Genomic DNA, 10,524 nt, shown 5'->3' on the forward strand with positions numbered 1-10,524 from the left:
TGCCCCACTGATGCATGGTTCCAACGCCCCTTTTTGAAAAAAGAGAGCGAAAACTTTCCAACTTCTGATGCAGGAAACCCGCCCATTTGTTCCTAAATGGGCCGGGTCTGGGGGGCATGTTGTTTGGGCTCCCAATTGACTATCAATTGGGCCACTAAGTCCAAAGCCCAAAGGCTCAATATAGCAGCATCAAACCCACAAGCACTACAGTCCAAAAGGCTATTCAGCCACCAATCAAGGCCCAAGGCCCACTTGCAATAAATGACCTAAGGGCAATCATTGCACGAACACTATAAATAAGCCGTCATGGCTCACTTACCAAGGTACGTCCATTTTCACGCCTTAAGACTACTCTTCTAGAGAACTTCTCTCTCTAGAATCCGAGCATCGTTCTTACTTAGGCATCGGAGGGGCTTTCCTCGGAAACACCCCCGAGGCTAGTAACTTGTTTATTGTGCAGGTTGATTTGGACACAACACATTCGAGCTAGCAAGATCTTCAACACACACAAAAAGGGCCTTCATTCGAAGCCCATTGTTTCATCCACTTCAACACCGGAACAGAGTGTATGATAAAGTTTTAATCCATTAAACTTATGTATCTCGCTATGAAGGAAAAGTAGAAGACTTTGTTTATCTTAGTCAAACATATATTCTCTCAGAATAACTTATCACATGGATTTTCCATCCATCACTAGCGACCCACATTTCATGTAAGATGTCAATTGTAAATAAATTTATTTGATAGTTACAAGCTTACAGGTTAATTATTTGGCAAATTTGTCAAAAACAACATTTTATAACCCATTTTTGCGAGAAACAACATTTTTAAAAAAATTGTGAAAAAGGAGCTTAAACTAAAAAAAACTTGCGAGAGACTACATTTTTGTCTTTTCCGGCTTTGACTACTCATTTCCGGCATTGACTTCGCCGGTTTTTGCTAACCTCACCCTTTTCCCCTTATAACATCAACAAGCAAATTTGCCAAAAACAACCTTTTATAACCCATTTTTTGAGTGAAACAACCTTTTTTTTAAAATATGTGAAAAGACCTTAAACTAAAAAACTTGCGAGAGACAACCATTTTGGGTTTTCTGGCGTTGACCACTAATTTCCGGCCTTGGGGTTGACCACTAATTTTCGGAATTAAGGTATTTTTACGTTACTCTACTAAAAATATCAAGGATACTGTTAATTTGATTGGAAAAAGGGTGGTGAAATTAGATGTTTTTTCTTGTATGCGGAGGTTATATGTAAAATACTAAGCAATGTATTGTTGTGTTGCGCGCGAGACAATTAGTTTTAGATTATCTCTAGCATATGAATGAAGTTTATAAAAGTAAGGGTTTCGAAATAAGGAGATATCTAAGTATACAATTAATCAATTGTAATTATTTTTTTAAGATTTTAATCAACTAATTTTATATGAGAGAATATGGAGGGAAATGGGTGTAAATAAGGAAAAACGAAAACATGTGACTTGCACATGGGAAGTCAAGGTCGGAAATTGGTGGTCAACGCCAAAAAATCCAAAATGGTTGTCTCTCGCAAGTTTTTTTTTAGTTTAAGGTCCTTTTTCGCAAAATAATAATTAAAAGGTTGTTTCTCGCAAAAAATGGGTTATAAAATGTTATTTTTGGCAAATTTGTCTTTTGGTTTTAAGAGAAACAAGGTGAGGTTAGCAAAACCGGCGAAGTCAATGCCGAAAATGAGTAGTCAACACCGAAAAAGACAAAAGGGTTGTCTCTCGCAAGTTTTTTTACGTTTAAGGTCCTTTTTCGCAAATTTTATTTTTAAAGGTTGTTTCTCGCAAAAAATAATTTTTAAAATGTTGTTTTTGGAAATTTTGCCTAATTATTAATTTATTAGAATTATGGAAGCATCAAGCGTAATAGACCCTTATTATTTCAAGTCTAGCATGTAAAGGTGGCTAAAAATACCTGTACGAGATACCAGTTCGATAGAATCCTTCATCTTCACTTCTAAAAAATCTTTTACATATGTAATGCACGTATTCATCCAACCTATATCATGTAAGTTAAGATGGTGTCCACCACAACCTTTTGAGAATCTATTTTCTTGGCCTAAAGTGGAGTTATTCTTTCCATACTTGTACATTGTAATTTCTCCATATCAATCACCCCCACCCCCTCTTAAGAAACTATACCATTCATTGTTATTATTCAAATAAAAGTAGTTTTAAATATCCTTTAAAAGTTTAAATATATCTAAGTATGATTAGAAATTTCATCCTAATAATTGGCCATAAGCAAAGGACACACAAAACTTGTACTCTGTACTTACTAATGTTAGTCATCTATCCTCTTCTCCGTTCATGTACGACCGCTCACATGCGAGTTTTACTTAACATACTTTTTCTTTGATGCATATGATTTATGTTTAAAGATTATAGGATCATTTACACGTGAGAAGAAGATTATACTCCCTCCATATCTAAACGTTTTTCCCTTTTGTCATTTTATGCGGTAATTAAGGAGAAAGGAAACAAAGTATCATTGAGGGTTGATAAGAATTTACGGAAATGATAAAGGTCGCAACATGCGACCTTTAAGCCGTGTCACAATGATGACATGACATGCTTACGTGTCATGATTTAAATTGGAAACTAAAATATTTAACTTATATAACTTATTATATATGTTTCAAAAAAAAGTAGGAAAATCTTTATATTCTTATTTGTTTCCTTCTTTATCTCGAATACCTTATTTACATATTTTCATAGTAAAAATATTGTATTAATAGTAAAAATAATCTGATGACGCATAGCACACGTGGCGCCTATGTGTACCAATTAAATTCCGACACGTAAGATTGCGACAACTAAATGTTGTCGCAACTTGCGACCTTTATCATCACCCAAGAATTTATTGTTGTACTGTAAGGTAGCTGTTGTCTTTTCTCATTTTTTTTTCCACAAGAAAACAAAACTACTTTTAGAGTTGTGACTTGTGAAAGCTAATAGAATTTAAGGAATCAAAATGTCAACTTATCAATCCATCAATAGTTAAACTAACCAATGATATTGCATGTTTTTATATTGATAATCCAATAAGATTACAAGGTTAAAAAGAAAAGAAAACAAATGAGAATATTATCTTGGGACACTTAAAAAAGGAAATGGGAAAAACATTTAGGTACGGATGGAGTATTATGTAAGTTTAAAGAATGGTGAAGAGAATGAGATAACGATGCATTTCACCCGCCGAAAACACAAACGAAATGGAACAAGAAAGAGAAAGCCTACCTATCACCATTTAGCACTTGATGACTACTTTAGGAGTTGGACAAGACAAACTCACACTTGAATTTTATACTTATTCTTTTAATTACATTTAGTCAACCTAACAACAAGTACGAGAGTAAGAAGTAACCAAATTCATCATCTTCTCCGAATTGGCCGATAACAACCAATTACCACCATTTGCTTATCCTGCAAAGTAAACATGAATAGAATTCAACATGTTAGTTTCTGAACCTGTAAAACATACTTATAAGTCTACTCTTAGGTTCCAGCTTCATACACTGTTGCATAAAGTGATAAAACCATTGAAGAAAACGACTATCCAATATCCTTCTAGGAGGCTAAGCTAGAAGCTTACAGATATCAGTAATACTCACATCCAGGTAGGAAGCCGCATCCCTCTTTAACTTTCTAATAGCCTCAATTCAACATTCAAAGCCTTCTCTGAAAGTCACGAGTTCAGCTCCAATCATTCTTATTCCCAAAAAAATTGGTTTATTCACTTAGCAAACAACAACTTGGTTATTCAATGCTTGTTCTTACACATCGATTTCAGTATTTCCCCCAATGACCTGCATTTTTTGTTCATTTCGCACACGTCACAGGCAAACAACACTAATTTAGATCACATTAACCTGTATGTGTGTATAACTGTGAAAGCTGACCCAAACTGAGCAATACAGAATACCTGAAATAAAAATAACAAAATTAAAACAACTTTTTTTAACAGATGACTCATTTGAGATCACCAAATTGCACCGTCGCAGACAATGGAGGCAGAAACATTGATTAGATAATGGAGCTGACTTGAGGAGCAATAGCTCCATTATCTAATCAATGTTTCTTTAACTAAAAAAAAAACATAAATGAATAAGCATACTCGATCTTCTATTTTAGTGTTTCCTCAAAACTTTATTTTCACTATATCAAATCAAGTAAGAAACAAAAACAGCCAAGCCTAACTCAGTTCTGAAAAAAGGAAAGGGAGGAAATTAAATTCACACATAGAAGTCTCAACTATGCTTCAAATGTATTCCCATATGCAACAATATCACTGCCGATTAGTCCGCTCAGTGGAAATTATCCAATGATTCACCAAGCTAAACCATGTGTCTAACAAAGTAACAAGGTAGGTTCTATGTTCAGCCAACGGATAAACAGGAGAAAAGAAAAAACTTCCTCACTCCAAGATGACATCAGCTGTGCTATATTTAAATTATTTAATCAAGGGATAATCTCATAAGCCTCAGAGTATCACTTACAAAAGACACTCAGCAAGCTTCAAGATTAACTTAATCATTTTAAGGCATGGACTTATGTAAGTTGCTAAGCTAGGTCGGGTATTCAACCAACTTTTGTACATTCGGTTCGCATGCTGCTTCTTGCGTTCTCCCCTTTTAATCCAAGGAAATGTGAAAAAATAGAGAAAGGAACATTCTCGGGAAAACAAAACTCATAGCTCCATTGCAATTCTCTTTGGAGAAACTTTCCAAGACATGAAGCTTCTTATGGCCTAGCGGCAAAACACAAATCAAGAGACAGACAAAACCAGATCCCTCCATTCGATGCGAACAAAATTCTTTATTAACATAGACCATGTGGTGGAAATAAGAATTGGGGACAAAACCATTGTCCACACCTCTATCTAGAAGCAACAAGGCATCATTTGGCATGCCAAGTTTACAATGCCAGTTAATCAAAGTGTTGTAAGTGATAGGATCAAGGGAAATTCCTTCAACTTGTAATCTCTCATAGAGGTTAACAGCCTCTTGGATGCGCTATATTCTACAGAAACCATTTATTAGAATGTTATAAGTGACTATATCTGGTGTCAAGCCTCTATAAATCACTTCTCTCAAAAAGTCAAGTGCATTTTGTACCTTCCCTGTCCGGCAAAGGCCATTAATTAGTATATTACATGTAATAATGCTAAGCTTATTTCCTTTCCTAATCATTTCTTCAAATAACCGTAGAGCTTTTTCCACAGACCCACCCTGACACATCGCTTTTATCAAGCCATTGTAAGTGATTTCATCAGGAGGTAACCCTCTAAATAACATATCATGTACAAGCTTAATTGCATCTTATGTAGATCCTGTTCCCAAATAAGCATGGATTAATGTGTTGTATGTAACGGAGTTGGCAATAACTCCTTCTAGTAACATATCCCTGAACAACTTCAAAGCCTCTTCCATTTTATTAACCTTGCATAGCCCATATATTAGGGAATTGAATGTATATATGTCAGGTTTTACCTGACATCTCGGCATATATTCTGAAAGCCTCATGGACCTTCCCACCCTTACAGTAGGCACTTATAAAGCTATTGTACCCTACTGTGTTCAGGCCGAGCCCCTTAACAGACATCTGATCCCGAACAAAATTAGCTTCCTCGAGTTTACCTTTTTTATAGAAACCGTTAATTAATATACTGTAAGTAGTGCCATTTAGCTTATATCCTTTACGTTCCATCTCTTCCACAAGTTCACCAGCTGAACCTAGAAATCCCTCTTTGCATAAACCACAGATAAGTATGTTATATGTGTGAGGTTATGATACATATGAACAACATAAATCATGCGGAAAAACCTTAATGCCAGAAATCATATTAATTGCACATAATCATATAATTAGTCTAGGATGTATACACTTTGTAGCGTGCCCTCTCTAGCTACGCCCGAACCGAACAAGAACAAGTCTTTAGGACTCCAAGTGTCGTCCCTCCGTAGAAAGTCCACAGCACGTCCGGATCCGCCTTAAGATTGACCAACTAGAATCGCCCTTAAGGTACTACTTATTTTCGGCTAAATAGGGCAAGTGTTTTGGCTGATTTTTCTGCTTAAAAATACTAGCTTTGAATACTTGAAAACTTGTGTATAAATTTGTGAACCTAGGCACATATTTATAGAGTCATGGAAAAGGATTTAGAATCCTATTAGAGTACCAATTAGTTTAATTAGAATCTCTGTAGAACTCTATTAAATAAATTCTATCTACTAGGATTAGGATTTAATCATAGAACGATTCCAATAGCTTTAGGATTCGTATCGCACACAACCGCACACGAGCACGAGCACCGCACAGCCCGCGCAAGCCTCGCGGCCCACGCGAGCTGCACAGCTCGTAGCCCATGAGCATTGCTCGCAGCCCACGATGCGCGCGCGCCATGCCTTGCTGGGCCTGGCGAGGCTTTGGCAGCGTGTGTTGGGCGCTTAGCTTGCTGGGCGCGGGCCTGTCTTCGTGCTGGGCCTTCGTCTAGTAAGTCTCGTCCGATGCTAATTCGTACGATGCGCTTTCGATTAAATTCCCGATTCCGGAATTCATTTCCGCTACGAACAATATTTAACATTTCCGATTCCGGAATTAATTTCCGTTTCGAACAAATATTTAACATTTCCGTTTCCGGAATTATTTTCCGATTCCGATAATATTTCCGATTCTGACAATATTTCCGTTTCCGGCAATATTTCCGATTCCGGCAATATTTCCATTTTCGATAATATTTTCCGATACGTACCATGTTTCCGTTTCCGGCAACATCTACGACTTGGATAATATTTATATTTCCGATACGATCCATATTTCCGTTTCCGGCAATATCATCGTTTCCGGAGTATCCATAATTTGCCTTTGACGATTTCAGCTCCCACTGGAACCAAGATCCGTCGATTCCGAATATCCATAGATGGAGTATTTAATGCCATTAAATACTTGATCCGTTTACGTACTATTTGTGTGACCCTACGGGTTCAGTCAAGAGTAAGCTGTGGATAAATATCATTAATTCCACTTGAACTGAAGCGGCCTCTGGCTAGGCATTCAGCTCACTTGATCTCACTGAATTATTAACTTGTTAATTAATACTGAACCGCATTTATTAGACTTAACATTAAATGCATACTTGGACCAAGGGCATTATTTCCTTCAATATGTGTATAAATCTGGCTCACATATAGAACCCACCACGTTCTCTTGGACAATGTCCTTGGCTTCATCAAGTTTTCCAGTAACTACATACCCATTTACCAGAGTATTAAACAACACAACATTAGGCTCATGAACTTTTCTCAACAGATCCCTTACTTCACAGACTTGTCCTGCTTTACACAGCCCATTCATCAAAAACCCATAGGTTACAGCATTTGGGGTGAAACCTCGAGCAAGCATCCGATCAACCAACTTGGCTGCCTTATGAATACGGCTAACCTTACAGAGACCATGTATGACATCATTGAATGTTTCAACATCAGGGACACATCCCATCAATATCATCTCTTCCAAAAGGGTCAATCCATCATTTACACGATTAATCTTAGACAAAGCATGAATGAACGTCTGATAAATGACCGAATTCGGAACACAACCATACTTGGTCATGTCCCTAAGAAGAGACCATACATTGTCCACCTTTTTATCCCTACAAAAGGCTTTCATCACAACACCAAAGGTATATGCGGTCGGGGAAAGACCCCTATTCAACATATCATAAAACACATTGGGAGCAACCTCATGACAATTCCCAGCAACCAAAATTTCCAATACAACATTGTAAGATTTAAAGGTAGGCTCAAAACCATAAACATTCCTCATATCCAACAACAACCTAGTGGATTGGCCAGGCAATCCAGCCTTTCCATAACACCTCATAATCAACATAAACAAGGACTCCTTAAAAACAATCCCATCATCTTTCATTTGCAACAACAACCTTTCTATCTCCTTAAATTCTGAAGCAGCACCAAGTTTACAAATAAAAGCATAATACACATCAAAGGAATGGGCATACCCTTTCTGGGTACCGACCCATTCGAAGAGCTCGGTCGAAGTGAACACATCAATTGGAAGCTCAATCAACTTACACAGTCTAAATGGTGTAAGAAAATTGAATGATTTCTGAAGATCTTCAATGTCATAGGGTTTAAGTAACTTCTCCCAATCAGTCTCAAAACTGAAATGCCCATTTTGATTAAAGTGTTCAGCAATTAATTGATTGTTAACTTTATCATGATCATCATCAAAAGAGGAAGAATTTGAATGTGACCCAGATGAACAAAATAGAAAACTGGGTTTTTTAGACAAAGATTGGAGCTTTTGGGTCACATAAGCTCTTAGCTTTGGTCTTCTTATCATAACAACTAAAAAACTACGAAGCACAAAAACGCCAAAAAATCACGACTTACCGTTTCCGAAACGTCCTGGAACGGGGAACCCGGGAAACGCGTTTCGGAACGCGCCGAAACCGTTTCAGAAAAATGGAGACGTGTTTGAAACTGAATTCATCTGGGAAACGAATGGGAAACGAGATTTCAATCTAATATTCACGTTTCCCAAGCAACTTGCTGATTGTATTAAATTTTTTCCGCCAGAAAACTGAAATTAGGTTGAAGAAGATAGGTTGAAGAAGATCTCAGTTACTCTGTATTTCACACTTGCATAGCCTATATTTGAAACCGTGCTACAAATTTGGGCCTGGCCCAAGTAGACAAATGGAAATTAAATCATTAAGGGTGTATTTGGTTCAGTATATTTTGAAATCAGGTATGTGTTTGAAATCATCCAACCCCATACTTGATGTTTGGTTAACTATTTTTATAGGAGTAACATTTAAAATTTGGGGACACACCTCCAAAACCCCTATGATATCGAGTTCTCATACTCAAGGGCGAGGTGGGTATATGGAATTATATTAACTGAAAATAAAATCGACAGTGCAAACTTGATCAAAAAAACACCATGACAGTCTAACTAATGTTACTCCACCACCGTCGCCGCCCAAGCTACTCAAAAAATCAATATCATAAAAATTATACTACAAAGTTACTACCCTGTCGATTCGCCATCAAATCGCCAATGCTACCTACACCTCCATCAACAACCCCGTAAGAACCCAATATGACGAAATTAGAATGCTGAAAAATAATTTAACTAAACATATATTTGAATAAAATACCTGGGTATATTGTTAATCGTCGAAATTTTGGACATTGAAGTCTAGATTTGTAGCTACAATTGTAAAAAAAACAACCACCAAAAATCAAATTTCGTCTAGTGACAGAAGAATGTGATGGTTACTTGGTTAGAGTTGAAGCAAAGCGATCGATTGTGATGGTGGAGATGGTGCCATATATCAAAATATAATGTATGCCTTTTATATTTTATTGAATTTTAGTTTCTTTATTTCCTTACATCTTTAAGTAGAAGGAGGAGGGGAAGGTGTAAAAAACAAAAACATGAGAATAAGGAGTAGGAGAGTATATTATCGGTAGGATTAAATTCTAAATTTATTTTACCAAACAGGTTGAATAAGTTATGATTTTCTATGTATCGTTGATTATAAACCCATGAGTTTAATACTCAAACATATACCTTATACCTGTGGTCGAACCAAACGGGGTCTAACTGAATAGTCAACAAAATATGGATATGACTGTATACATTAAAAATATCATAAATGCCACTAATTAGAACATTGTACACAAAATTTTGACGTTAAATTTGTGTTTACAATGAAAATGGATTTTTATTTATTTTATCTTTTCTCCTTATTTTACCTCGTAATAACATTTTGAAAATTGTTTTTTAAATTTAAAAATTATTCATTAATAATTAATCATATGTTAATCAACAATTTTTTATCATCTAATTAAATATATATTTTTTAATCAATCAATAACTTCAATAACTATATACTAAAATACACATCATGATTGACATGTGTCATCTCTCGATGTGTCTTTGACTTTTTTTATTAATTTAATTTAATTTAATTTTATAACCTCTACCCCATTAAAGAAACTTTTAAAAATTATAAATTTTCTAATTTGTTTCCTTCCATATCATAGAACAATATACGGAGTATATTACAAGTAATATTACGAGTTCATTTATTATGGCAAGAATCGAAAATAATACACTGCACTATTACTATTGATTTTCTAATATTAATATGAAAATTATCAATCACGTAACATGGAAAAAATTGCAAATTATACACTACACTATTACTATTGATTTTCTAATATTGGTTTACATGTTACTAATTACTATCATAAAAATATATGATTTTACAATCTTAACAAATGAATTTTAACTGCAATATAAAAATTTAGAGAAATCATTTAACTCTTATGTTTCTTAAACTTAACTTATTATTAAACATAATTTCTATTCAATTTTCCCGAAAAAGGTGAAAATAAATTAAAAATAACGATGTTCAATTTGTAGTTTACGTACGTAGTATAATTCATGTTTAATTGACCACTT

General features: G+C 35.4%; 1 pseudogene; it reads right to left on the reverse strand.

The window, feature by feature from the left end:
- Positions 1–3,645: 3,645 nt before the first annotated feature.
- On the reverse strand, positions 3,646–8,391 carry LOC110798672 (pentatricopeptide repeat-containing protein At5g64320, mitochondrial-like; annotated as a pseudogene).
- Positions 8,392–10,524: the final 2,133 nt, after the last annotated feature.

The sequence above is a fragment of the Spinacia oleracea genome, chromosome 5 (assembly GCF_020520425.1).
Source record: "Spinacia oleracea cultivar Varoflay chromosome 5, BTI_SOV_V1, whole genome shotgun sequence".
In the NCBI taxonomy this organism is placed as follows: domain Eukaryota; kingdom Viridiplantae; phylum Streptophyta; class Magnoliopsida; order Caryophyllales; family Amaranthaceae; genus Spinacia; species Spinacia oleracea.